This window comes from Coregonus lavaretus (genome assembly GCF_964263955.1).
Source record: "Coregonus lavaretus genome assembly, chromosome: 31".
Classification (NCBI taxonomy): domain Eukaryota; kingdom Metazoa; phylum Chordata; class Actinopteri; order Salmoniformes; family Salmonidae; genus Coregonus; species Coregonus lavaretus.
In genome coordinates this window covers 13891745-13917327 of record NC_140018.1, presented here as the reverse complement: position 1 = coordinate 13917327, position 25583 = coordinate 13891745, and the positions used below count along the sequence as shown (strand labels likewise).

The 25583-nt window shown below is 46.0% G+C and overlaps 1 pseudogene across 1 annotated transcript; it reads right to left on the bottom strand.

Moving 5' to 3' along the window:
• Positions 1-912: 912 nt before the first annotated feature.
• LOC311106724 (armadillo repeat-containing protein 2-like) lies at positions 913-25450 on the bottom strand (annotated as a pseudogene). The gene is made up of 13 exons: positions 25272-25450; positions 25092-25164; positions 24740-24903; positions 23638-23651; positions 14310-14428; positions 11673-11857; positions 11386-11488; positions 10964-11181; positions 8046-8191; positions 7457-7571; positions 6146-6482; positions 1669-1842; positions 913-1513 (listed from the first exon to the last, which is right to left on the bottom strand). The product of its transcript is annotated as an armadillo repeat-containing protein 2-like (transcript).
• Positions 25451-25583: the final 133 nt, after the last annotated feature.

Sequence of the window (25583 nt, the reverse complement as noted above, 5' to 3'; positions counted from 1 at the left end):
AAAATGCTAAATTCCCTTATGTTGATTGCTTTTTTCCACTTTGATTCAATGTCATCACATTTCATTTTTTTTGTGGAAATTACGTGGATCCGTTGATTCAACAAATTTTGTCCAGTGGGGAGTCAGTCCTCCCATTCATACTACACTGAACTCTGTGGTTCAATGTTTGGTTGATTTAACGTTATGACCCAAAATGGTCCTTCCTTGTCCAGTCAAGGTTGAATGTTACTCCCACACCTGTTGTGCTAAAACACTTGGACCTGTCTGTAATGTGCAGTGAGATGAGGGGAAATTCCTTCTAGGATCACCTTTGAGCTATGTTCTGCTCACCTTCCTGTCCTGTTCCGTTCTCCCTGGGAAAACTCCCTGGCATCCCTGTGGATGACTGGCTGTAGACTGAATTCTTTGGACGTTCTGGGACTTTTCTATTAAGGGCAAACAGAGGGTGAATTGGTTCATTCAATCACCAGTAGTGTATCTCAACTGATACAGAACTGAACAGCCTCTATTTTTGACCGACTCTCATTTCCCTATGACAATCTGAACACGATGAGACTATTAAACAATTGATGCGCTTAATACCTCCACGATCAGCCAGCTAACTAACTTTCATATCAACCCAGACGGACAGGTATCTATCATGTGGAGAACAATGTGTGTCATTAACTATGGCTGATGAAACGCTATTGGGTTGTGGGTTATTATTGCTGGATACGTTTTTTGTTTTTTTTACAGAGGTGCCGTTTTTGTATTTCTTATTTGATGTAATGATAAAAACACTGTTCTTGACTAACTTTGCAGCAGCACTGCCTGGCCTGGTCCATATCTGTGTAACAATAAAGGCTTTGAGAAAGAGAACGTTTACCACACTTTCTGTTTTGTTGTGGTTTATTATGTACAGCAGTTCACAGATTAACAATGTCTTCACATTTTATCACCACAGAGAGGCAATTTACAATTATGGTCAGATGTTAAGAAGAGTAGCTTATGATAATAAAATCACATTAACCATTTACAGTGTGGTACAACATAAAAACTATCATTTCGGTTATTTAAAGGGAAAACAGTTTGTCATACAAGTCAGAGGCTCAAAGATCCGTATGTCATAGGTAGGGCCAAGAGTGTTTCCTGACTATGTGACCTGACTAGGAAAACACTCTAAACCTAAGTTTTCCCTAGTCAGGGCCTTAGTAATAGTATTAGAGAGAGTGGTAGAACCTGAAGGTAAAGTGCATTGAGTACAGACTGACACTGGAGAAGAGATGGTCTCTAGAGAGTAACTCTAGAGAGGTGACAGTGTTACAGGACGCTAGCAGGGCACAACAAGAAGAAAGGAGAGGACATTGCAAAGATGTCACACTTTAGGGAGGGAGACTGAGTAGATGGCTGACAGTCTGAGTCTGGATCCTGTCCCTCAGCCTCTGAGCCACAGGCAGGAACTCCAACTCCCAGCATGCTCGGTGAAAGTCCCTCATGTCATCACCAGAGGTCCACTGCAGTGCTTCCTCCTCGTCTGAGAGAAAAGAGAGCTTCATCAAAATGATTCAACATCAAAAACAGAGCAAAGTATTTGTTTACAGCAGTAGACCAAAGCATAGAATAACTATAAAAGCTTATTCATGAAACTTTCAGTAAAATAACCTGTTATAAATAATTTGGTATCCGTACCTAGGTACAGTGTAAGGACCTCAAGCAGTGCCTCTCTCCTGGTTGTCCAGTGTGGAGGGGGAGTCTGTCTCCATCCCTGTCCCCGTCCCCCCCTCTTCAGTGAGGTTCCACAGGGCCTGACACACCAGGCCAGCCAGCTGCCAAGCCAGCTGCCAGTCCACTGGTCCAAAGTCCCTCACTGTCTGACAGCCTGCACACAGGCGCACACACGTCACATGACGGGTGAGAGGGGTTTAAGTCACATTGGATTCACACACTGCCTTACATTAGCTCTCCTTGAGTGCATCTGCTCCTAAAGGTGGGCTGATAAAACTCCGGACAGTTCTAATTTTCTCTCACGGGGTGTCAATAGAGCATGAACACCTTTGTTTTATATGATGACGTGGCGAACCTCCCTGGACTGGGACAGGTTTCCAAACACACACATGGCCTCCATAATCCCATCCATACTGGAGATGAGGAGCAGCTTCAACAGCACGAGAGAGAGAGACAGAGAGAGAGCGAGAGAGAGAAGGAAAATATATAGCTTGTTCGGTCATATTATCGCAAAGATATTGCGGTTGTACTGTCAACCGGTGCCTGCGTCATAGTGTTTGTTTCGTTTCTGGATCTGACTGGAAAGGCCCTTTGGTGTGGTGGAGAATATCTCCTCCTCTCCCTGTCTCTGTCTCTAATGTAAAGCAGCATGCATGACCTGTCATAAACTGTGATCAAAACAGGATATCATTGAGCTGCCTGATTTGGGTCCACAGCCAGTGCAGAGAGGAGCGAGAAGAAAACGTCTGTCTGTTTCAGTTTCAAGTTTGATTTGTCACATGCACCAGTACAGTGAAATGCTTAACCTGCTAGCTCTACCCAACAGAGCAGTAATCAATATACACGTTTTCTGTAAGTCTTCACAAGGTTTTCACACACTGTTGCTGGTATTTTGGCCCATTCCTCCATGCAGATCTCCTCTAGAGCAGTGATGTTTTGAGGCTGTCGCTGGGCAACACGGACTTTCAACTCCCTCCAAAGATTTTCTATGGGGTTGAGATCTGGAGACTGGCTAGGCCACTCCAGGACCTTGAAATGCTTCTTACGAAGCCACTCCTTCGTTGCCCGGGCGGTGTGTTTGGGATCATTGTCATGCTGAAAGACCCAGCCACATTTCATCTTCAATGCCCTTGCTGATGGAAGGAGGTTTTCACTCAAAATCTCACGATACATGGCCCCATTCATTCTTTCCTTTACACGGATCAGTCGTCCTGGTCCCTTTGCAGAAAAACAGCCCCAAAGCATGATGTTTCCACCCCCATGCTTCACAGTAGGTATGGTGTTCTTTGGATGCAACTCAGCATTCTTTGTCCTCCAAACACGACGAGTTGAGTTTTTACCAAAAAGTTATATTTTGGTTTCATCTGACCATATGACATTCTCCCAATCCTCTTCTGGATCATCCAAATGCACTCTAGCAAACTTCAGACGGGCCTGGACATGTACTGGCTTAAGCAGGGGGACACGTCTGGCACTGCAGGATTTGAGTCCCTGGCGGCATAGTGTGTTACTGATGGTAGGCTTTGTTACTTTGGTCCCAGCTCTCTGCAGGTCATTCACTAGGTCCCCCCGTGTGGTTCTGGGATTTTTGCTCACCGTTCTTGTGATCATTTTGACCCCACGGGGTGAGATCTTGCGTGGAGCCCCAGATCGAGGGAGATTATCAGTGGTCTTGTATGTCTTCCATTTCCTAATAATTGCTCCCACAGTTGATTTCTTCAAACCAAGCTGCTTACCTATTGCAGATTCAGTCTTCCCAGCCTGGTGCAGGTCTACAATTTTGTTTCTGGTGTCCTTTGACAGCTCTTTGGTCTTGGCCATAGTGGAGTTTGGAGTGTGACTGTTTGAGGTTGTGGACAGGTGTCTTTTATACTGATAACAAGTTCAAACAGGTGCCATTAATACAGGTAACGAGTGGAGGACAGAGGAGCCTCTTAAAGAAGAAGTTACAGGTCTGTGAGAGCCAGAAATCTTGCTTGTTTGTAGGTGACCAAATACTTATTTTCCACCATAATTTGCAAATAAATTCATAAAAAATCCTACAATGTGATTTTCTGGATTTTTTTTCCTCAATTTGTCTGTCATAGTTGACGTGTACCTATGATGAAAATTACAGGCCTCTCTCATCTTTTTAAGCGGGAGAACTTGCACAATTGGTGGCTGACTAAATACTTTTTTCCCCCACTGAAAAAATAGTAGAACTAATAACAAAAAAAACAGGAGAAATAATACAGGACGCTATGTACAGGGTCAGTGCCACATTTACAATGTGCAGGGATACTGGAGTATTCAGGTAGATATGTACATGTGGGCAGGGAGGAAGAGAAAGTGACTGGTAGCAGGAGAAATAATAATAATAATAATAATAATAGTAAACAGTGTGTGTGGTTATGAGTGTGTGTGTGTGTGTGTGTGTGTGCAAAGGTGTCAGCATAGGCGTGATACAGTGAGTGTACAAACACACTTCCATGACCTAGACTAACCAGGTGAATCCAGGTGAAAGCTATGATCCCTTATTGATGTCACTTTTTAAATCCACTTCAAATCAAATCAAATCAAAATGTATTTGTCACATGCACCGAATACAACAGGTGTAGACCTTACCGTGAAATGCTTACTTACAAACCCTTAACCAACAATGCAGTTCAAAATATTTACTAAATAAACTAAAGTAAAAAATCAAATAAAAAGTAACACAATAAAATTACATAACAATAACGAGGCTATATACAGGGGGTACCAGTACCGAGTCAATGTGCGGGGGTACAGGTTATTTGAGGTAATTTGTACATGTAGGTAGGGGTAAAGTGACTATGCATAGATAATAAACAGAGAGTGGGGGGGGGGGGGGGTCAATGTAAATAGTCCAGGTGGCCATTTGATTAATTGTTCAGCAGTCTTATAGCTTGGGGGTAGAAGCTGTTAAGGAGCTTTTTGGACCTAGACTTGGTGCTCCGGTACCGCTTACCGTGCTGTAGCAGAGAGAACAGTCTATGACTTGGGTGACGAGTCTTTGACAATTTTATGGGCCTTCCTCTGACACCGCCTAGTATATAGGTCCTGGATGGCGAGCAGTTGCCATACCAGGCAGTGATGCAACCGGTCAGGATGCTCTTGATGGTGCAGCTGTAGAACAATCAGTGTAGATGAAGGGGAGGACAGGTTGAAGAAGGATTTCTAAGCCTTGAGACAATTGCGACATGGATTGTGTGTGTGTGCCATTCAAAGAGTGAATGGGCAAGACAAAATATTTACGTGCCTTTGAATGGGGTAGTAGGTGCCAGGAGCACCGGTTTGAGTGTGTCAAGAACTGCAACGCTGCTGGGTTTTTCACGCTCAACAGTTTCCGATGTGTATCAAAAATGGTCCACCACCCAAAGGACATCCAGACAATTTGACATAACTGTGGGAAGCATTGGAGTAAACATGGGCCAGCATCCCTGTGGAATGCTATCGACACCTTGTAGAGTCCATGCCCCGACGAATTGAGGCTGTTCTGAGGGCAAAAGGGGGTGCAACTCAATATTAGGAAGGTCTTCTTAATGTTCTGTACACTCAGTGTACATATAAACAGGGCTGAAATGTGACCGGTAGCAGGAATATATAAAAACGTATGTTAATATACTAATGGTAAACCGGAGTAATATTGACTAGTAGCAGGATAAATAGATAGATATTAATGGTAATTACAATCAATAACCAATGAACAGCAGCGTAGGTGTGAGGGGGAGCAGTAGTCTGTCTGTCTGTCTGTCTCTGTGTCTGCCTGTCTCCCCTCTCTCTCTCTCTCTTTCTCTCTCTCAGTAACAGTACACTACAGTGTGTGGGAGGGAGGCGGAAGGGAAGAGCTCACAGCTAAAGCTGAGAAACTGAGAATTTCACACCCACCTGAACATGGCCTGTACCAGTCAGTCCTGAAACCATCATTCCAACCACCTAGAAGTTTCTTAAGAAACCAACCAGGCTCTAAAGTGCACAGAACATCCTGTTCTCTCTCTGGCTCTTTCAGACTTCAAAAGGACCCAAATTGAAAAAGGAGGTGCAAAAAAAAAAAAGAAAAGCTAGAAATTGAAGAACAGAATAGGTGTTAGATGTTTTATCCCCAGCACACAGGAAGCTGTGGTACCAAAGGACTGACTGTACAGAGTTTTACAGTAAAGGCTTTGTACAGTGTGATACGTTTATTGACGGGACATACAAACAGGCACACGTTTCAGAGTAAATCGCCTTCATTAGAGCCTTGGCTGGCCTTGGTTTGTCCTGTCAATAAACTTATCAGATCTATTCAAGTGTGGGCTCTTTGGGTGCACCTTTTTTCAGATGTTCTGAGAACAGTATTGTGACGTTATTAGAACATTTTGGGAACATTATGGGGATGTTATGAGAACATTATGGGACCATAATTTCACCCTTACATTACCCTCAAAGCACTGAAACTCACCCAGTGTGTCCAGCAGGTTGTGTACTAGGTGTGTGCTAGCTGCCAGGGTAGGTCCCACTGCAGGGTGGATGGACATGTTAGCCAGCACCCTAACCAGCTTCACCCGCATGTCCTCCTTCTCCCGCCCCCACACAGGAGCAGTGCAGGGTGTACGGGCGTCCCTGGCTGGAGGTGTGTGGGGTGTGTGTACGGTAAGGGCCCCCCCCCCCCCCTGGTAGGTGTTGTAGAGCCCAAGCAGCACGGACACACACCCCTCAGCTGTGAAGAGGTGCTCTCTGGCCTCACTGCTCCGAGACGTTAGGTTACCCAGAGTGAAGAGTAGACGCACCACCAGGTCCTGTGTGGGGGAGAGACAGAGGATCAGGTGTAATGTGTGTGTGTGTGTGTGGGTGTGTGTGTGTGTGTGCATGCATGCATGTGTGTTATCCACATAAACAAATACCTTGGTGATTACAGAGAGTAAGACAGTCATTTCTCCTATCAGATATGACCTGGCATTCGTCATATTTACCGTTTCTCTCCCACCACAACAACAAGGATCGACAAATTACCCAAAAAGGAGAAGAAAACAACCTGTATACCACGTTTGTTTCTTAATCGCACTCTGTCCGTCCCCTAAAGTGTGTGTCACAAACACAGAAACACAGAAACACACACAGAGTTACCCTGGGCCTGGCTGGGCTGACTGGCCAGTGTGGCTGAGATGAACTGGGCTGTAACATACTGTACTGACAAGGTTATGGGGACAAGCTGTCCTGTCAAAGAGTTATTCAGGACACAATGTGATCAACCGTGTGTCTATGTATAATAACAGGAGAATATATGTGTGTCTCCTGTGTGTGTGTGTGTGTGTGTGTGTGTGTGTGTGTGTGTGTGTGTGTGTGTGTGTGTGTGTGTGTGTGTGTGTGTGTTTATTTCCTGGGTGATTAAGAGTCCTCTCTGATTGCCAGAGCCTACCTCCCCACCTCGTCTCCCTAAGGGCAGGATTACTTCCTCAGTTTCTCCTGGGACGCTGATTAATGTCAAAATGCGCGCGCACACACTGCTGTAACTATAATGGGACTTGAAGTACATAAACAACTTCCTGAAGACAGACTTAGTCAATGTACAGTATAAACACTGGGAGTGAATGGGCTCTTTTGCTTCCTATACCACACACACACACACATACAAACACACAGACACATACACACACACACACACACACAGCGATACACACACAGAGATACACACACAGCGATACACACACAGACAGAGATACACACACAGATAGAGATACACACACAGAGATACACAGGGGGCCCGGCTCACCTGTTTCCGCTGGTGTTTGCTCATCAGTTCTATAAATAGTGTGTAACAGCCAGGGGTCTTGGCCAGAGTAGGAGGACAGTTTACTGGAGGACAGACAGAGGGACAACAAATAACACTGACCAGATTGTCACAGACTGGACTGCTATTGTCACAAAAAAAGAATTGGGTTTATTGGTATTAGTTGTGGAAATAGGAAGTGCTACATGCTTTTAGAATCATGTACTGTCATATAGTGAACTGTTGATTCATATAAGGTTGTATGTGAAATAACAGTTTTGGCTGATGTGGTCGGAAAAAGTATCTGAGCTATCTTTAACTATCACCTCATTTTTTTACACACTAAAAAGTAATGCACAATGTCAAGGAGTGTTGTGAATGGTCTGAGGTCTGTATTGTCCCACTTTCAATTAAACAGTTAAATGTAAGGTGAGATGTTTTAGGTGTGTGTGTGTGTGTGTGTGTGTGTGTGTGTGTGTGTGTGTGTGTGTGTGTGTGTGTGTGTGTGTGTGTGTGTGTGTGTGTGTGTGTGTGTGTGTGTGTGTGTGTGTGTGTGTGTGTGTGTGTGTGTGTGTGTGTGTGGTACAGGTACCTGAATAACCTGGCGATGTTGGTACAGATATCTTGGTCTCCGTGGTGATGGTGCAGCGCCTAGCACAGTTTGGTCAGGGCACGGTGGGAGACGAAGAGGGGGCGGGACTCTGGGAGGTCAGCCAGATTCCTCAGGGTCGCTGTCAACTGCAGGGGTCGGAGGTTAGAAGAGAAGATGGTGAGAAAGAGAGAAGAGAGAGAGAGAGAGAGAGAGAGAGAGAGAGAGAGAGAGAGAGAGAGAGAGAGAGAGAGAGAGAGAGAGAGAGAGAGAGAGAGAGGTCACTATCATGAAGGAAACTGTGATTTCTAACACCACACAAAGCGTTTTCTGCAATTGCGCTGAATGAGAAGAAAACTGGAACATTCTATTACTCTGAGTTCCCTCAGACTGCCAGCAGCATAACAAGCAGCCAGACAGGCCGCCGTGGAGCCTTTCATATCAAATAATCTGTTAACCGCTAACTCAGGATGTTATCTTAATCAGACTGAAGTTGTTAGCAATACAGAGATGATTTTCTATAGAATTAAACATACTGTACTGTACTGTACTGTGGAGCAGAGCTGTGTATGTTGTGGCCAGAACAGATCAGAACATTATGAAGCAGTAGACTAAAAACATCATTCCTAATAGCAGGAAAGGCAAATTAAAGTTCCCCTCACCAGAACTCTGAGAAGTTCCCTGAAGCTGAATATTTCGCAGTTTGTTCCTTTAATTGTTTTCTGTTTCACATTTTTTACTTCTACTGAGAAGTTAACTGTTCAGTTGTCGAGGAATTTAGCAGAAAGTTGCTCAAGTAACTGCCCTTGACTGATTTGTGATCAGCTCTACCGGGCCTTTACCATAGTGTGCATAACTGATCCTAGATCTGAAGTTCGGGGTAATTTCTACCCCAAGCAACTTGTCTATCTAGACAGACAGGTTGCCCCCCACAATGTACCAATGTTCCGGCTTACAAGCCTGTACGGATACAATGTCAGTTTGGCATAGAGGATCTATGCCACTGCCTCATCCGCTTGTTGCCCACATCCCCCGGACAGAAAATAGTAACTAGCAAGATGGAGATCACAGAGGTTACTTTTAATGAATACATTTCTCAAGTGGCTAGTTTGCATCAACTACCTTCTCTAAAACCAATGTAAAGGTTTTGCCTGCAAACCTTGGTTTTGAATTGTGATGTTCTGGCATGTCTACCTCGTGATTTGTTGGGAGAGTTGTCTGTCTGAAGAGGACCCTCCCCGGACATTTTTTTTCTTCCATTTTCGATGTTACCAAGAGAGTCTGTCATTTCCAAGACTTCCACGCTACCATCTCACCTACAGTGAGGGAAAAAAGTATTTGATCCCCTGCTGATTTTGTACGTTTGCCCACTGACAAAGAAATGATCAGTCTATAATTTTAATGGTAGGTTTATTTGAACAGTGAGAGACAGAATAACAACAAAAAAATCCAGAAATACGCATGTCAAAAATTTTATAAATTGATTTGCATTTTAATGAGGGAAATAAGTATTTGACCCCCTCTCAATCAGAAAGATTTCTGGCTCCCAGGTGTCTTTTATACAGTTAACGAGCTGAGATTAGGAGCACACTCTTAAAGGGAGTGCTCCTAATCTCAGCTTGTTACCTGTATAAAAGACACCTGTCCACAGAAGCAATCAATCAATCAGATTCCAAACTTTCCACCATGGCCAAGACCAAAGACCTCTCCAAGGATGTCAGGGACAAGATTGTAGACCTACACAAGGCTGGAATGGGCTACAAGACCATCACCAAGCAGCTTGGTGAGAAGGTGACAACAGTTGGTGCGATTATTCGCAAATAGAAGAAACACAAAATACCTGTCAATCTCCCTCGGCCTGGGGCTCCATGCAAGATCTCACCTCGTGGAGTTGCAATGATCATGAGAACGGTGAGGAATCAGCCCAGAACTACACGGGAGGATCTTGTCAATGATCTCAAGGCAGCTGGGACCATAGTCACCAAGAAAACAATTGGTAACACACTACGCCGTGAAGGACTGAAATCCTCCAGCGCCCGCAAGGTTCCCCTGCTCAAGAAAGCACATATACAGAGCCGTCTGAAGTTTGCCAATGAACATCTGAATGATTCAGAGGAGAACTGGGTGAAAGTGTTGTGGTCAGATGAGACCAAAATCGAGCTCTTTGGCATCAACTCAACTCGCCGTGTTTGGAGGAGGAGGAATGCTGCCTATGACCCCAAGAACACCATCCCCACCGTCAACATGGAGGTGGAAACATTATGCTTTGGGGGTGTTTTTCTGCTAAGGGGACAGGACAAATTCACCGCATCAAAGGGACCGCATTTCTACTGTCAAATCTTGGGTGAGAACCTCCTTCCCTCAGCCAGGGCATTGAAAATGGGTCGTGGATGGGTATTCCAGCATGACAATGACCCAAAACACACGGCCAAGGCAACAAAGGAGTGGCTCAAGAAGAAGCACATTAAGGTCTTGGAGTGGCCTAGCCTGTCTCCAGACCTTAATCACATAGAACATCTGTGGAGGGAGCTGAAGGTTCGAGTTGCCAAACGTCAGCCTCGAAACCTTAATGATTTGGAGAAGATCTGCAAAGAGGAGTGGAACAAAATCCCTCCTGAGATGTGTGCAAACCTGGTGGCCAACTACAAGAAACGTCTGACCTCTGTGATTGCCAACAAGGGTTTTGCCACCAAGTACTAAGTCATGTTTTGCAGAGGGGTCAAATACTTATTTCCCTCATTAAAATGCAAATCAATTCATAACATGTTTGACATGCGTTTTTCTGGATTTTTTTGTTGTTATTCTGTCTCTCACTGTTCAAATAAACCTACCATTAAAATTATAGACTGATCATGTCTTTGTCAGTGGGCAAACATACAAAATCAGCAGGGGATCAAATACTTTTTTCCCTCACTGTATACGAGGATGTGTCCTGCGATGGTGAACTGGGCGTAGTCTGGTCGGGCCAGTGGGTGGAGCCTCTGAATGAGCAGGGTGGCCACACTCACACGGTCCTTGGCCAAAGGGAGCCTGAGGAGGGCGGAGTTCCCTGAGAAGAACTTCAGAGTGCCCACACAGTACAATACAGCCTCCCCAGACACACACACATCCTCACAGTTCAGCACACACAGCAGGGAATCTAGGTATAATACAAAGTCACACATAACACACTTGTTAAGACACTTCAACCTCAGTCATTACAATGAGCCCGTCCTCCTATAGCTCCTCCACCAGCCGCCACTGATCCTTACAAAGGTAAAGACAAAAACAAACATTCAAACATATATAAGCAACATTATACAATCAGTGTACACACATATTGTACAGTGTGTCAATGTGTTACCTATGATGGAGTTGTTCTGGAAGAGGAGCTCGTTGCTCTCACTGCGGCTGATCTTGAAGATGAGTTTACAGATGTTAAGCAGGTCGTTGCCACTGACGCTCAGCTGAACAACGCAAAGTTATCAGACAATCTACTAACACAGCAGGAACCTTACGCTGTTGCTTTGTACTAATGATGTCTCCCAACAAGGCTAACTAAGGTCTGGTCTGAGAAAGCTACTGTTGTGTCTTAGGGCAGGGAAGAGATGGGAGAAAGAGAACCATCATGATGACATTGATTGTACTCACAGCCAGGGTGAGTTTGGCGAGCTGCTGGTTGAGTTGGGCAGAGTCGAGGTCGATGAGGCAGAACAGCGCTTTGAGAAGCCCAGCCCTACTCCTGCAATGCTGGCCCAGCATGCCTTGCTCGGCCAGGGTGCCATGGAGACGGTCACACGTGTTACACAGCCTCTCCACGGCGTCCTCTGATTCACCTGAGGAGAGTCACATGATTGAGAAGAATGTATATATTTTAAAACTTGTTATAACTTTTTTTGTGCAAATATACCACTGCCATGTATGATTTATGCATATGCAGACAGAGTTATGAGTTATGCACTCATATCTTATGTTAGGATTTGGCCCTCAGTGAATATGCATGATTAACATAATGTACTTTACATAGAGGAAGAGAGAGGGTGGGGCGCTTTTCCTTGGGTTTTCTAGGTTAAATAAATGTTTTTCTTCTGTAGAAAAAGGCGGCCAACTGCCTCTTTCAGAACCAGAAAGTTTGGCTACACACTCGACTCAACATACTGCAATTTCCCAGCCAATCTGAGAAGTGTTTTATGCATGAGCCAGAAGGTACTTGGTACAATAAATATTTAACATTTATCCTTCAAATGAATTTCCATTAAATTAAAAAAGTGTTTAAATATTTACAGTGGGGGAAAAAAGTATTTAGTCAGCCACCAATTGTGCAAGTTCTCCCGCTTAAAAAGATGAGAGAGGCCTATAATTTTCATCATAGGTACATGTCAACTATGACAGACAAATTGAGAAAAAAAAAACCAGAAAATCCCATTGTAGGATTTTTTATGAATTTATTTGCAAATTATGGTGGAAAATAAGTATTTGGTCACCTACAAACAAGCAATATTTCTGGCTCTCACAGACCTGTAACTTCTTCTTTAAGAGGCTCCTCTGTCCTCCACTCGTTACCTGTATTAATGGCACCTGTTTGAACTTGTTATCAGTATAAACGACACCTGTCCACAACCTCAAACAGTCACACTCCAAACTCCACTATGGCCAAGACCAAAGAGCTGTCAAAGGACACCAGAAACAAAATGGTAGACCTGCACCAGGCTGGGAAGACTGAATCTGCAATAGGTAAGCAGCTTGGTTTGAAGAAATCAACTGTGGGAGCAATTATTAGGAAATGGAAGACATACAAGACCACTGATAATCTCCCTCGATCTGGGGCTCCACGCAAGATCTCACCCCGTGGGGTCAAAATGATCACAAGAACGGTGAGCAGAAATCCCAGAACCACACGGGGGGACCTAGTGAATGACCTGCAGAGAGCTGGGACCAAAGTAACAAAGCCTACCATCAGTAACACACTACGCCACCAGGGACTCAAATCCTGCAGTGCCAGACGTGTCCCCCTACTTAAGCCAGTACATGTCCAGGCCCGTCTGAAGTTTGCTAGAGTGCATTTGGATGATCCAGAAGAGAATGTCATATGGTCAGATGAAACCAAAATAGAACTTTTTGGTAAAAACTCAACTCGTCGTGTTTGGAGGACAAAGAATGCTGAGTTGCATCCAAAGAACACCATACCTACTGTGAAGCATGGGGGTGGAAACATCATGCTTTGGGGCTGTTTTTCTGCAAAGGGACCAGGACGACTGATCCGTGTAAAGGAAAGAATGAATGGGGCCATGTATCGTGAGATTTTGAGTGAAAACCTCCTTCCATCAGCAAGGGCATTGAAGATTAAACGTGGCTGGGTCTTTCAGCATGACAATGATCCCAAACACACCGCCCAGGCAACGAAGAAGTGGCTTCGTAAGAAGCATTTCAAGGTCCTGGAGTGGCCTAGCCAGTCTCCAGATCTCAACCCCATAGAAAATCTTTGGAGGGAGTTGAAAGTCCGTGTTGCCCAGCGACAGCCCCAAAACATCACTGCTCTAGAGGAGATCTGCATGGAGGAATGGGCCAAAATACCAGCAACAGTGTGTGAAAACCTTACAGAAAACATTTGACCTGTGTCATTGCCAACAAAGGGTATATAACAAAGTATTGAGAAACTTTTGTTATTGACCAAATACTTATTTTCCACCATAATTTGCAAATAAATTCATTAAAAATCCTATGTGATTTTCTGGATTTTTTTTCCTCATTTTGTCTGTCATAGTTGACGTGTACCTATGATGAAAATTACAGGCCTCTCTCATCCTTTTAAGTGGGAGAACTTGCACAATTGGTGGCTGACTAAATACTTTTTTCCCCCACTGTATAACCGTAGATTTCGTTTGGCGGTAGTCAGACTGCAAAGTCAGTCTAGGAGAATTCTGTAGGGACGCCAAACACAACACTGCTTAGTTTTAATTTTTTCGACGGTTAAAATGGCTCTGTGTTTATTTATTTTATTTGTGTGCGTGTGTGTGTTTTTCTACCTAAATCTATTTCCGACTGTACATATTAGCATGATAATGAAATCAGTTGAATAGCACATGAGAAACTTTGTTTTCGCAATATTTCCCCAGTTCACAAAAAGTAATAAAATAATTTGTGCATTTATGAAAGAGGTGCTTTTTGTACAGGACATAGATGGATTAGGGAAAGAATTGCAATTCAACACCGTCCAGTCATCATTGTCCTAATATTGAGGATAACATCTTTCTTTTGGGGTCCGTTTCATAGCAAACAGAACACTACCTGCAGCGATGGACTCCAGCTCTTGCAAAATAGGGACAATCTTAACTTCCACACCACTGATTCCTCCTCAGCCTCCTGGCTGGCTGGTCTGTCTCCGTTGCCTAACTCTGTTCCTAACTCTGACACAGAAACAAGGAGATGAAAAGGGAAGAAAATAAAACAGTTAGACAAGGCTACTGCCTCAAACCTCAACTTGGTGCAAGTATGGCTCACAAGTTCAGCGTCTTAAAATAAATTGCTCTGCAGGAAGTTTGATGCCTGCAACGAAAGTTCATCGTTCCCATCTGCACTTCCTCTGATTTGTGTGTGTGTCTGTGTGTCTGTGTGTGTGTGTGTGTCTGTGTGTGTGTGTGTCTGTGTCTGTGTGTCAGTGTGTGTGTCTGTGTCTGTGTGTCTGTGTCTGTCTGTGTGTGTGTGTGTGTGTGTGTGTGTGTGTGTGTGTGTGTGTGTGTGTGTGTGTGTGTGTGTGTGTGTGTGTGTCTGTGTGTTTTCTATCTCACATCCTGACATCTCTTTAATGAACATTTGCATATTATCTGTGTGCCTGGCTGCCTGGTGCAGGAAGCGGTGGTTACAGACCAACAGCTCTGACAGCCATTGGCTGCTGCTTACAGAAGGTGGGAGTGAGGCCCTTAGCAACACCACTCTGCCTGATCAGTGTGCCACTCTGCTAAGCTCTCACAGTCGAGAGGAAAGAAATGTGTTTATGTTGGAGATGAGATTAACACTACATTCTTGGTTCTTTTCATTTAGCAGCTTACTGTGTCCTCCACCAGTCAATGTGTAAATATCAAACCAACTCTGAATTTAAGCTAAAATAAAATAAAAACATCATTCAAAGTCAGGGTAACAAAGGTAAAACTAAATCAAAATCTATATTCAAAGGAACTTGTTACAGACTTGTTATAAGCACTAAAGGTTTTGACACACATCTACCCATCTACAGATTAATTACAAATGAAAAGATAAAAGATCAAATGTCTTGAGTCAATAAGTATTCAACTCCTTTGTTATTGTAAGCCTAAATATGTTCAGGAGTAAAAATGTGCTTAAACAAGTCACATAATAAGTTGCAATAATGTTTAACAGGATTTTTGAATGACTACCTCATCTCTGTACCCCACACATACAATTAGGTCCTCCAGTCGAGCAATGAATTTCAAACACAGATTAAACCACAAAGACCAGGGAGGTTTTCCAATGCCTCACAAATAAGGACACCTATTGGTAGATGGATAAAAAAGCAGACATTAAATATACCTTTGAGCATGGTGAAGTTATTCATTACACTTTGGATGGTGTATCAATACACACAGTCACTACAAAAATGCAGGTGTCCTTCCTAACTCAGTTGTCAGAGAGGATGGAAGGCCAATGGCGACTTTAAAACAGTTACAGAGTTTAATGGCTGTGATAGGAGAAAACTGAGGATGGATCAACAACAATGTAGTTACTCCACAATACTATTGTTTGCAATAAGGCACTAAAGTAAAACGAAAAGAAAAAAAAAAAAAGAATTGCTAAGAAATTAACTTTATGTCCTGAAAGCATTATGTTTGGGGCAAATCCAACATATCACTGAGTACCACTCTTCATATTTTCAAACATGGTGGTGGCTGCATCATGTTATGGGTATGGTTGTCATCGGCAAGGACAAGGGAGTTTTTTTTAGGATAAAAATAAATGGAATAGAGCTAAGCACAGGCAAAATCCTAGAGGAAAACCTGGTTCAGTCTGCTTTCCAACAGACACTGGGAGACAAATTCACCTTTCGGCAGGACAATAACCTAAAACATAAGGCCAAATATACACTGGAGTTGCTTACTAAGACAACATTGAATGTTCCTGAGTGGCCTAGTTACTGTTTTGACTTAAATCGGCTTGAAAATCTATTGCAAGACTTGAAAATGGCTGTCTAGCAATGATCAACAACCAAATTGACAGAGCTTGAAGACATTTTAAAAAGAATAACGAGCTAATATTGTACAATCCAGGTGTGCAAAGCTCTTCGAAACTTACCCAGAAAGACTTATAGCTGTAATCGCTGCCAAAGATGATTCTAACATGTACTGACTCAGGGTGTGAATACTTATGTAAATGAGATAGTTCTGTATTTCATTTTCAATAAATGTGCAAAAATTCTAGAAATATGTTTTCTCTTTGTCATTATGGGGTATTGTGTGTAGATGAGCAAAAAACAAATATGTATTTAATCCATTTTGAATTCACACTGTAACACAACAACATGTGGAATAAGAAAAGGGGTGTGAATACTTTCTGAACTGTATGTGACCAGTTACTTCAGTTAACACTAGGTGTCCCCATTGCAACAGAGGTTGCAGAAACTGAAGCTGCACCGCCTGATACTGTATCTTATATAGCCTGTGTTCTCTGCCCCTGTGTGTGTGTGCCTGAGCTTGTGTCAGTCTCATACAAAGCGATCTGCAACAGACAGGAACTGAGACCACAGCTTCGTGGGTTAACCATGGTTAAAGCCGTTCATGCTTTGTCACTGTGACTTTACTCAACAGTTATTTTCAGTTACAGAACGGACAGTAACACCAATAACTTGCTGTTTTAATCTGCACTGTTTTGTTCACAGATGATCAAATTAATCTTGAGAGTGCTCTAATATCCCTACCGTATGTAAGTCATTGTAAGAGCATATGGGAGAATAGATACAGTTGAAGTCGGAAGTTTACATACACCTTAGCCAAATACATTTAAACTCAGTTTTTCACAATTCCTGACATTTAATCCTAGTAAGAATTCCCTGTATTAGGTCAGTTAGGATCACCACTTTATTTTAAGAATGTGAAATGTCAGAATAATAGTATAGAGAATTATTTATTTCAGCTTTTATTTCTTTCATCACATTCCCAGTGGGTCAGAAGTTTACATACACTCAATTAGTATTTGGTAGCATTGCCTTTAAATTGTTTAACTTGGGTCAAACGTTTCAGGTAGCCTTCCACAAGCTTCCCACAATAAGTTGGATGAATTTTGGCCCATTCCTCCTGACAGAGCTGGTGTAACCGAGTCAGGTTTGTAGGCCTCCTTGCTCGCACACGCTTTTTCAGTTCTGCCCACATATTTTCTATAGGATTGAGGTCAGGGCTTTGTGATGGCCACTCCAATACCTTGACTTTGTTGTCCTTAAGCCATTTTGCCACAACTTTGGAAGTATGCCTGGGGTCATTGTCCATTTGGAAGACCCATTTGCGACCAAGCTTTAACTTCCTGACTGATGTGTTGAGATGTTGCTTCAATATATCCACATAATTTTCCTTCCTCATGATGCCATCTATTTTGTGAAGTGCACCTGTCACGACTGTCTGTGAGATGCGGTAAACGAAGTCAGGCACAGGACACAGAACTCTCGGATACGTACTTTTAATACGAAAAGGATCCAAAAGGACACAGAAAATAACTCCACGCAGGGAGGAAATAACCCGCTCGCAAAAATGACAACCGTGAAGGGGAAAACAATCACACACAAAGTACAGATGAGAGACAGGGGTAATTATAAGGGAAACAAATAACATAATGACGAACAGGTGTAAACAATACAGACAAAACTAAACAAACACCGATAACATCGAACGGCAGTAGCTAGTACTCCGGGGACGACGAACGCCGAAGCCTGCCTGAGCAAGGAGGAGGAGCAGCCTCGGCAGAATCCGTGACAGTACCCCCCCCCCCTTGACGCGCGGCTCCAGCCGTGCGCCGACCCCGGCCTCGGGGACGGCCAGGAGGACGCGGAGCAGGGCGAGTTGGGTGACTCCGGTGGAACTCTGTCAACAGGGAGGGATCTAGGATGTCCCTCCTAGGGACCCAGCACCGTTCCTCCGGACCGTACCCCTCCCACTCCACGAGATACTGCAGACCCCCCATCCGACGCCTCGAATCCACGATGGAACGGACTGAGTACGCCGGAGCCCCTTCGATGTCTAGTGGGGGCGGAGGGGCCTCTCGTACCTCATTCTCCTGGAGTGGACCAGCTACCACCGGCCTGAGGAGAGACACATGGAACGAGGGGTTAATGCGATAATTAACAGGCAGCTGTAACCTATAACATACCTCGTTCAATCTCCTCAGGACTTTAAATGGCCCCACAAACCGCCGGCCCAGCTTCCGGCAGGGCAGGTGAAGGGGCAGGTTTCTGGTCGAGAGCCAGACCCGAACTCCCGGTGCATAAACCGGACCCTCACTGCGGTGGCGATCGGCGCTCGCCTTTTGCCGTCTGATGGCCCGCTGCAGATGGACGTGCGCAGCGTTCCATGTCTCCTCCGAGCGCCGAAACCATTCATCCACCGCAGGAGCCTCGATCTGGCTCTGATGCCAGGGTGCCAGAACCGGCTGATAGCCCAACACACACTGGAAAGGAGTGAGATTAGTGGAGGAGTGGCGGAGTGAGTTTTGGGCTATCTCTGCCCAGGGAATATACCCCGACCACTCCTCCTGCCGGTCCTGGCAGTAGGACCTCAGAAACCTACCCACATCTTGGTTTACTCTCTCCACCTGCCCATTACTCTCAGGGTGAAAACCCGAGGTAAGGCTGATCGAGACCCCCAAAAGTTCCATAAACGCCCTCCACACTCGGGACCCCGATCAGACACTATATCCTCAGGCACCCCGTAGTGCCAGAAAATGTGAGTAAACAGGGCTTCGGCCGTTTGTAGGGCTGTAGGAAGACCTGGCATAGGGATGAGACGGCAGGCCTTAGAAAACCGATCCACAACGACCAAGATCGTGGTATTCCCCTGGGAGGGGGGAAGGTCCGTGACAAAATCCACCGACAGGTGAGACCACGGCCGTTGTGGAACGGGGAGAGGTTGTAACTTCCCCCTGGGCAGGTGTCTAGGCGCCTTACACTGGGCGCACACCGAGCAGGAAGAAACGTAAACTCTCACGTCCTTAGCTAAGGTGGGCCACCAGTACTTCCCGCTAAGACAGTGCACCGTCCGACCAATACCAGGATGACCAGAGGAGGGTGACGTGTGAGCCCAATAAATCAGTCGGTCACGGACCTCGAGCGGCACGTACCTCCGTCCCTCTGGACACTCTGGGGGAGAAGGGTCGGTACGTAACGCCCGCTCGATTTCCGTGTCGACCTCCTACACCACCGGTGCCACGAGACAAGACTCCGGTAGTATGGGAGTGGGCTCAATGGACCTCTCCTCTGTGTCATATCGTCGGGACAGGGCGTCTGCCTTAACGTTCTGTGACCCGGGGATATACGTGATCTTAAAGACAAACCGGGCCAGAAACATGGCCCACCTAGCCTGACGAGGGTTCAGTCTCTTCGCTGCCCGGATGTACTCCAGGTTACGATGGTCAGTCAGAATGAGAAAAGGGTGGTTAGCCCCCTCAAGCCAATGTCTCCACACCTTCAGGGCCTGGACCACAGCTAGCAGCTCCCTGTCCCCCACGTCATAATTGCGCTCCGCCGGACTGAGCTTCTTAGAATAGAAAGCACAGGGGCGGAGTTTTGGAGGTGTGCCCGAGCGCTGAGACAGTATAGCACCGATCCCCGCCTCGGACGCATCCACCTCGACTTGGAACGTCAAAGAGGGATCCGGATGTGCCAGCACCGGAGCTGAGGTGAACAGGTCCTTCAAATGACTAAACGCCCTGTCCGCCTCAGCCGACCACTGCAAACGCACCGGGCCTCCCTTTAGCAGGGAGGTAATGGGAGCCGCTACCTGTCCAAAACCCTGGATAAACCTCCGGTAGTAATTGGCAAAACCCAAAAACCGCTGCACCTCCTTTACTGTAGTTGGAGTCTGCCAATTACGCACGGCTGAAACGCGGTCAATCTCCATCTCCACCCCTGACGCAGACAACCGGTGTCCCAGGAAGGAGATGGACTCCTGGAAAAACAGACATTTCTCTGCCTTCACATACAGATCATGCTCCAACAGTCTACCTAGCAACCGACGTACCAGGGACACATGCTCGGTACGTGTAGCGGAGTATATCAGAATGTCATCAATATACACCACTACCCCCTGTCCATGCAAATCCCGGAAAATCTCGTCTACAAATGATTGGAAGACTGAAGGAGCATTCATTAGACCGTATGGCATGACGAGGTACTCATAGTGACCCGAGGTGGTACTGAAGGTTGTTTCCCACTCATCTTCCTCCCGAATGCGCACCAGGTTGTAAGGGCTCCTGAGATCCAATTTTGTGAAGAAGCGCGCCCGTGTAATGACTCCGTCATACTAGCAATCAGAGGGAGAGGATAGCTGTATTTAATAGTGATCTGATTGAGACCACGGTAATCAATACACGGGCGTAAACCCCCATCCTTCTTCTTCACAAAAAAGAAACTTGAGGACGCAGGAGAAGTGGAAGGCCGTATGTATCCCTGTCTCAAGGATTCGGCGACGTATGTCTCCATAGCAGCCGTCTTCTCCTGAGACAGAGGATACACATGGCTGCGAGGGAGCGCTGCGCCAACCTGGAGGTCTATCGCACAATCCCCCTGTCGATGAGGTGGTAATTGAGTCGCCTTCTTCTTACAGAAGGCGCTTGCCAAATCGGCATACTCAGGAGGAATGTGCATTGTGGGCATTTGGTTCGGACTCTCCACCGTCGTTGCCCCTACGGAAACACCTACACACCGCCCCACACACTGATCAGACCATCCCTTGAGAGCCCTCTGTTGCCATGAAATGTTGGGGTCATGAGATATTAACCAGGGAAGTCCCAACACCACTGGAAACGCAGGAGAGTCAATTAAATACAACTGTATAGTCTCCTCATGACCCTTCTGCGTATTCATCTTCAGTGGCGCTGTGACCTCCCTAATCAATCCCGACCCCAAAGGCCGGCTATCTAGGCCATGGATAGGGAAGGGCACATCGACTGGTAACATAGGGATCCCTAACTTATATGAGAAATGACGATCGATAAAATTCCCAGCTGCGCCTGAATCGACTAGCGCCTTATGCTGGGAGTAAGTAGAAACTTCTGGAAACATCACTTGGATACACATATGAACAGCAGAGAGCTCTGGGTGAGTTGGGACCTTACTCACCGGGAATGACTCATCAGTGCGCTGCCTGCTGCCTCGAATCTGAGGAGACCCTCCCCAGCATCGAACCGCCGTGTGTCCTCGGCGGCCACAGTTGGTGCAGGGAACAGCCTCCTTCCTGGCCTCCCTACTACCAGCACCCCCGAGCTCCATAGGGCTCGGCTCGGAGGTGCTGGGGGATGGAATGGACGGCCCCAGCGCTGGACGTCCGCGGGTAGCCAACAGGGTATCCAAGCGAATCAACATGTCCACCAGCTGATCGAAGCTTAGGTTGGTGTCCCTGCAGGCCAGCTCTCGACGAACGTCCTCCCTCAGGCTGCATCTGTAGTGGTCGATGAGGGCCCTCTCATTCCATCCCGAATTGGCAGCCAGAGTCCGGAAGTCCAGTGCGAATTCCTGCGCGCTCCTCCTCCCCTGTCTGAGGTGGAATAGACGCTCACCCGCCGCCTTCCCCTCCGGGGGATGATCGAACACTGCCCTGAAGCGGCGGGTGAACTCCGCATAGTTCACAGTAGCGGCGTCTATCCCTCCCCACTTGGCATTGGCCCACTCCAGTGCCTTGCCGGACAGACAGGAGATGAGGGCGGACACGCTCTCGTATCCCGAGGGTGCCGGGTGAATGGTTGCCAGGTAAAGTTCCACCTGGAGCAGGAAACCCTGACACCCGGCTGCGGTGCCATCATAAGCCCTCGGGAGCGAGAGCCGAATCCCACTGGACTCCGGATGTGAGACGATAGGAGTAGCCGATGGTGGTGGTATCGTTGGAGGAGGTGTGGGCAAACCTCCTCTCTCCCATCGTCCCAAAGTGTTCATAACGTTATCCATAGCGGCACCAAGATTTTGGAGCATCGCTGCCTGTTGTAGGACGCGCTCCTCGAGTGATCCAGTCGGTGCCGTCGCTCCTGCTGACTCCATGGTAGGGTGTGTGTGATGCGGTAAACGAAGTCAGGCGCAGGACACAGAACTCTCGGATACGTACTTTTAATACGAAAAGGATCCAAAAGGACACAGAAAATAACTCCACGCAGGGAGGAAATAACCCACTCACAAAAATGACAACCGTGAAGGGGAAAACAATCACACACAAAGTACAGGTGAGAGACAGGGGTAATTATAAGGGAAACAATTAACATAATGACGAACAGGTGTAAACAATACAGACAAAACTAAACAAACACCGATAACATCGAACGGCAGTAGCTAGTACTCCGGGGACGACGAACGCCGAAGCCTGCCCGAGCAAGGAGGAGGAGCAGCCTCGGCAGAATCCGTGACAGCACCAGTCCCTCCTGCAGCAAAGCACCCCCACAGCATGATGCTGCCACCCCCCGTGCTTCACGGTTGGGATGGTGTTCTTTTTGTTTCATCAGACCAGAGGACATTTCTCAGAAAAGTCCGATCTTTGTCCCCATGTGCAGTTGCAAACCGTAGTCTTGCTTTTTTTATGGCGGTTTTGGAGCAGTGGCTTCTTCCTTGCTGAGCGGCCTTTCAGGTTATGTCGATATAGGACTCGTTTTACTGTGGATATAGATACTTTTGTACCTGTTTCCTCCAGCATCTTCACAAGGTCCTTTGCTGTTGTTCTGGGATTGATTTGCACATTTCGCACCAAAGTACGTTCATCTCTAGGAGACAGAACGCGTCTCCTTCCTGAGCGGTATGATGGCTGCGTGGTTCCATGGTGTTTATACTTGGGTACTATTGTTTGTACAGATGAACGTGGTACCTTCAGGCATTTGGAAATTGCTCCCAAGGATGAACCAGACTTGTGGAGGTCTACAATTGTTTTCTGAGGTCTTGGCTGATTTCTTTTGATTTTCCCATGATGTCAAGAAAGGAGGCACTGCGTTTGAAGGTAGGCCTTGAAATACATCCACAGGTACACCTCCAATTGACTCAAATGATGTCAATTAGCCTATCAGAAGCTTCTAAAGCCATGACATAATTTTCTGGAATTTTCCAAGCTGTTTAAAGGCACAGTCAACTTAGTGTATGTAAACTTCTGACCCACTGGAATTGTGATACAGTGAATTATAAGTCAAATAATCTGACTGTAAACAATTGTTGGAAAAATTATTTGTGTCATGCACAAAGTAGATGTCCTAACCGACTTGCCAAAACTATAGTTTGTTAACAAGAAATTTGTGGAGTGGTTGAAAAACGGGTTTTAATGACTCCAACCTAAATGTATGTACACTTCCGACTTCAACTGTAAGTAAACAGAGTCAAATTCTGCATGGAACTTACAACTCCCTCAAGGGCTAAAGCATCTATTGGATGACTTACTAACATAACTGAAGCTGGTACACATCACATAGACTAGAGCAGAGAGCACAAGCAGAGACAATTGTTATTCTAAATGTCAGAGAGAGAGAGGGAGGAAAAGAGGGAGAGAGACAAACACACACACAGAGAGACATACTGCAGACAGAGAGAGAGAGAGAGAGAGAGAGAGAGAGAGAGAGAGAGAGAGAGAGAGAGAGAGCATGGGGTCTGTGTGATGGGATTAGGGCCTGATAATAGGGCCTCTGTGTGTGATAGTGCATTCTCCGAGACATGATCTCATCTGTGTCTTGGGCCTGGGCATGGCTTGGCCTGTGGACAGCAGTCAGTCAGTCAGTCCCAGCAGAGATGCTGCTACGCGGCTTCTAGCCGTACCCAGATGGGCACCCAAATCTAATAGACAGCCATTTGGAGCTATAAAGCCCAGGCCTATTGGAGAAAAAGAAGCAGCCAATGTCTAATCTCTCTCTTTTTATTTCTCACTCTCTTTCTCCATTTCTCAAGCGTGCACTGCACACTCCAAATGACTCTGTATATCAGTCTGTTATTCGTTCTCTATCTCACCCCTGGCTCAACCCCTCACTCTCTTTTTTCTGTCTCTTTCCACTCTCTCTAAGATGGCCTGGTCTAAATAGGAAAGTTCTTAACAAGGAGAATGACTGGAGGTAGAGAGTACAGACATGTAAACCTTGAACACTGAACTTGAACTGTGCAAAAATAAAATGAAGGTATGAGTTTGCAAGACAAAGAGCCAGCTGCAGTGAATAACGTTTTCCACCTCAACCAACCAAGTGGGAATGTAAATCAGGTATAATTTCCTCCTTTGAATAGTTCCATTCATTTCCCTTTGGGAGAAGAGCTGCTCCAGCCCTCTGCCTGAGCAAATGATTTATTAATAATAAAATGACTGGCAGACAACACGCTGAGATATTTCCTTACAATAATAAAGTGTTAATGTTTTGCTTATTGCAACCATCGACCATCCCTCTCCACTCCCTCCTCCCTCCTCCCCCCTCAAAAACCCTAACATGCATCTCTCTATATCTTACTTTATATTACCTCCCATCTCTCTTTCATTTCTCCCTCTCTCTCCATCTCCCCTTACCGTGCCACAGGTGGGAGTGTTGTCAGAGAGCCAGCTCTGAGGAGGCGCGCCCTCGCCCCTGCCGCCCTCCTCTTCAGCTCCAGGGGGTCAGAGGGGGGTTTTGGGAGGGCTTTGGGGCTGGCGGGGTCTGGTTCCTCATCCTGGGCCACTGGCAACCTGGGCTTCTGGTAGCCCACAAAAATGACTTCCTCATTGAGGGACCAAGCACTGATGTAGTATGTGTAGTCTTCAGCTGATCAGAACAATAGACTCAGGCTTTCCTAGATCCCCAACAAGTTCACAAGGATACACACAGATGAATGTACAGTTCAACAGTAAGGATATGAGATGTACAATGAGGAGAAGAACCCACATGTTCCAGAGGAGACAGGCGAGTTCCAGAACCCGGTATGGAGTCTGGTGCTTCAAAGTTGCGAGTGTAGATGCTGAAAGAGGAAAAGAGAGACCTTATTAATTTAGTACACTGTATGGATGTGACACTAGACTACTTCTAGGGGGGTTACAAGATAGGGGCTTTAACCAGATCCCTAACCTGAACATAGAGGGAGGTTGGAGCATCTTGGGCTCGAGAGGAGGTCTCCCCGAACAGCTGTCTGTGGTCCTCAGCGAACACCTGATCTCGGTGACGATCTCTGCGCTGGTCTTCCTCCGAGGGTCAGGTTTCAGGGTAAAAGGGCTGTGTTTCTCACGCTTCCTCCCCAAAGAAGACATTTTGTGAGGGTTGTTGCCAGCAGGACCAGGGATGAGGTCAGGAGGATTACTGTGCACTGTGCACTGATATGCAGAATTACAGTGAATTAGGCTTGTTGTGAATGAGAAAGCATGCGTGTCCTCGCTCAGTCAC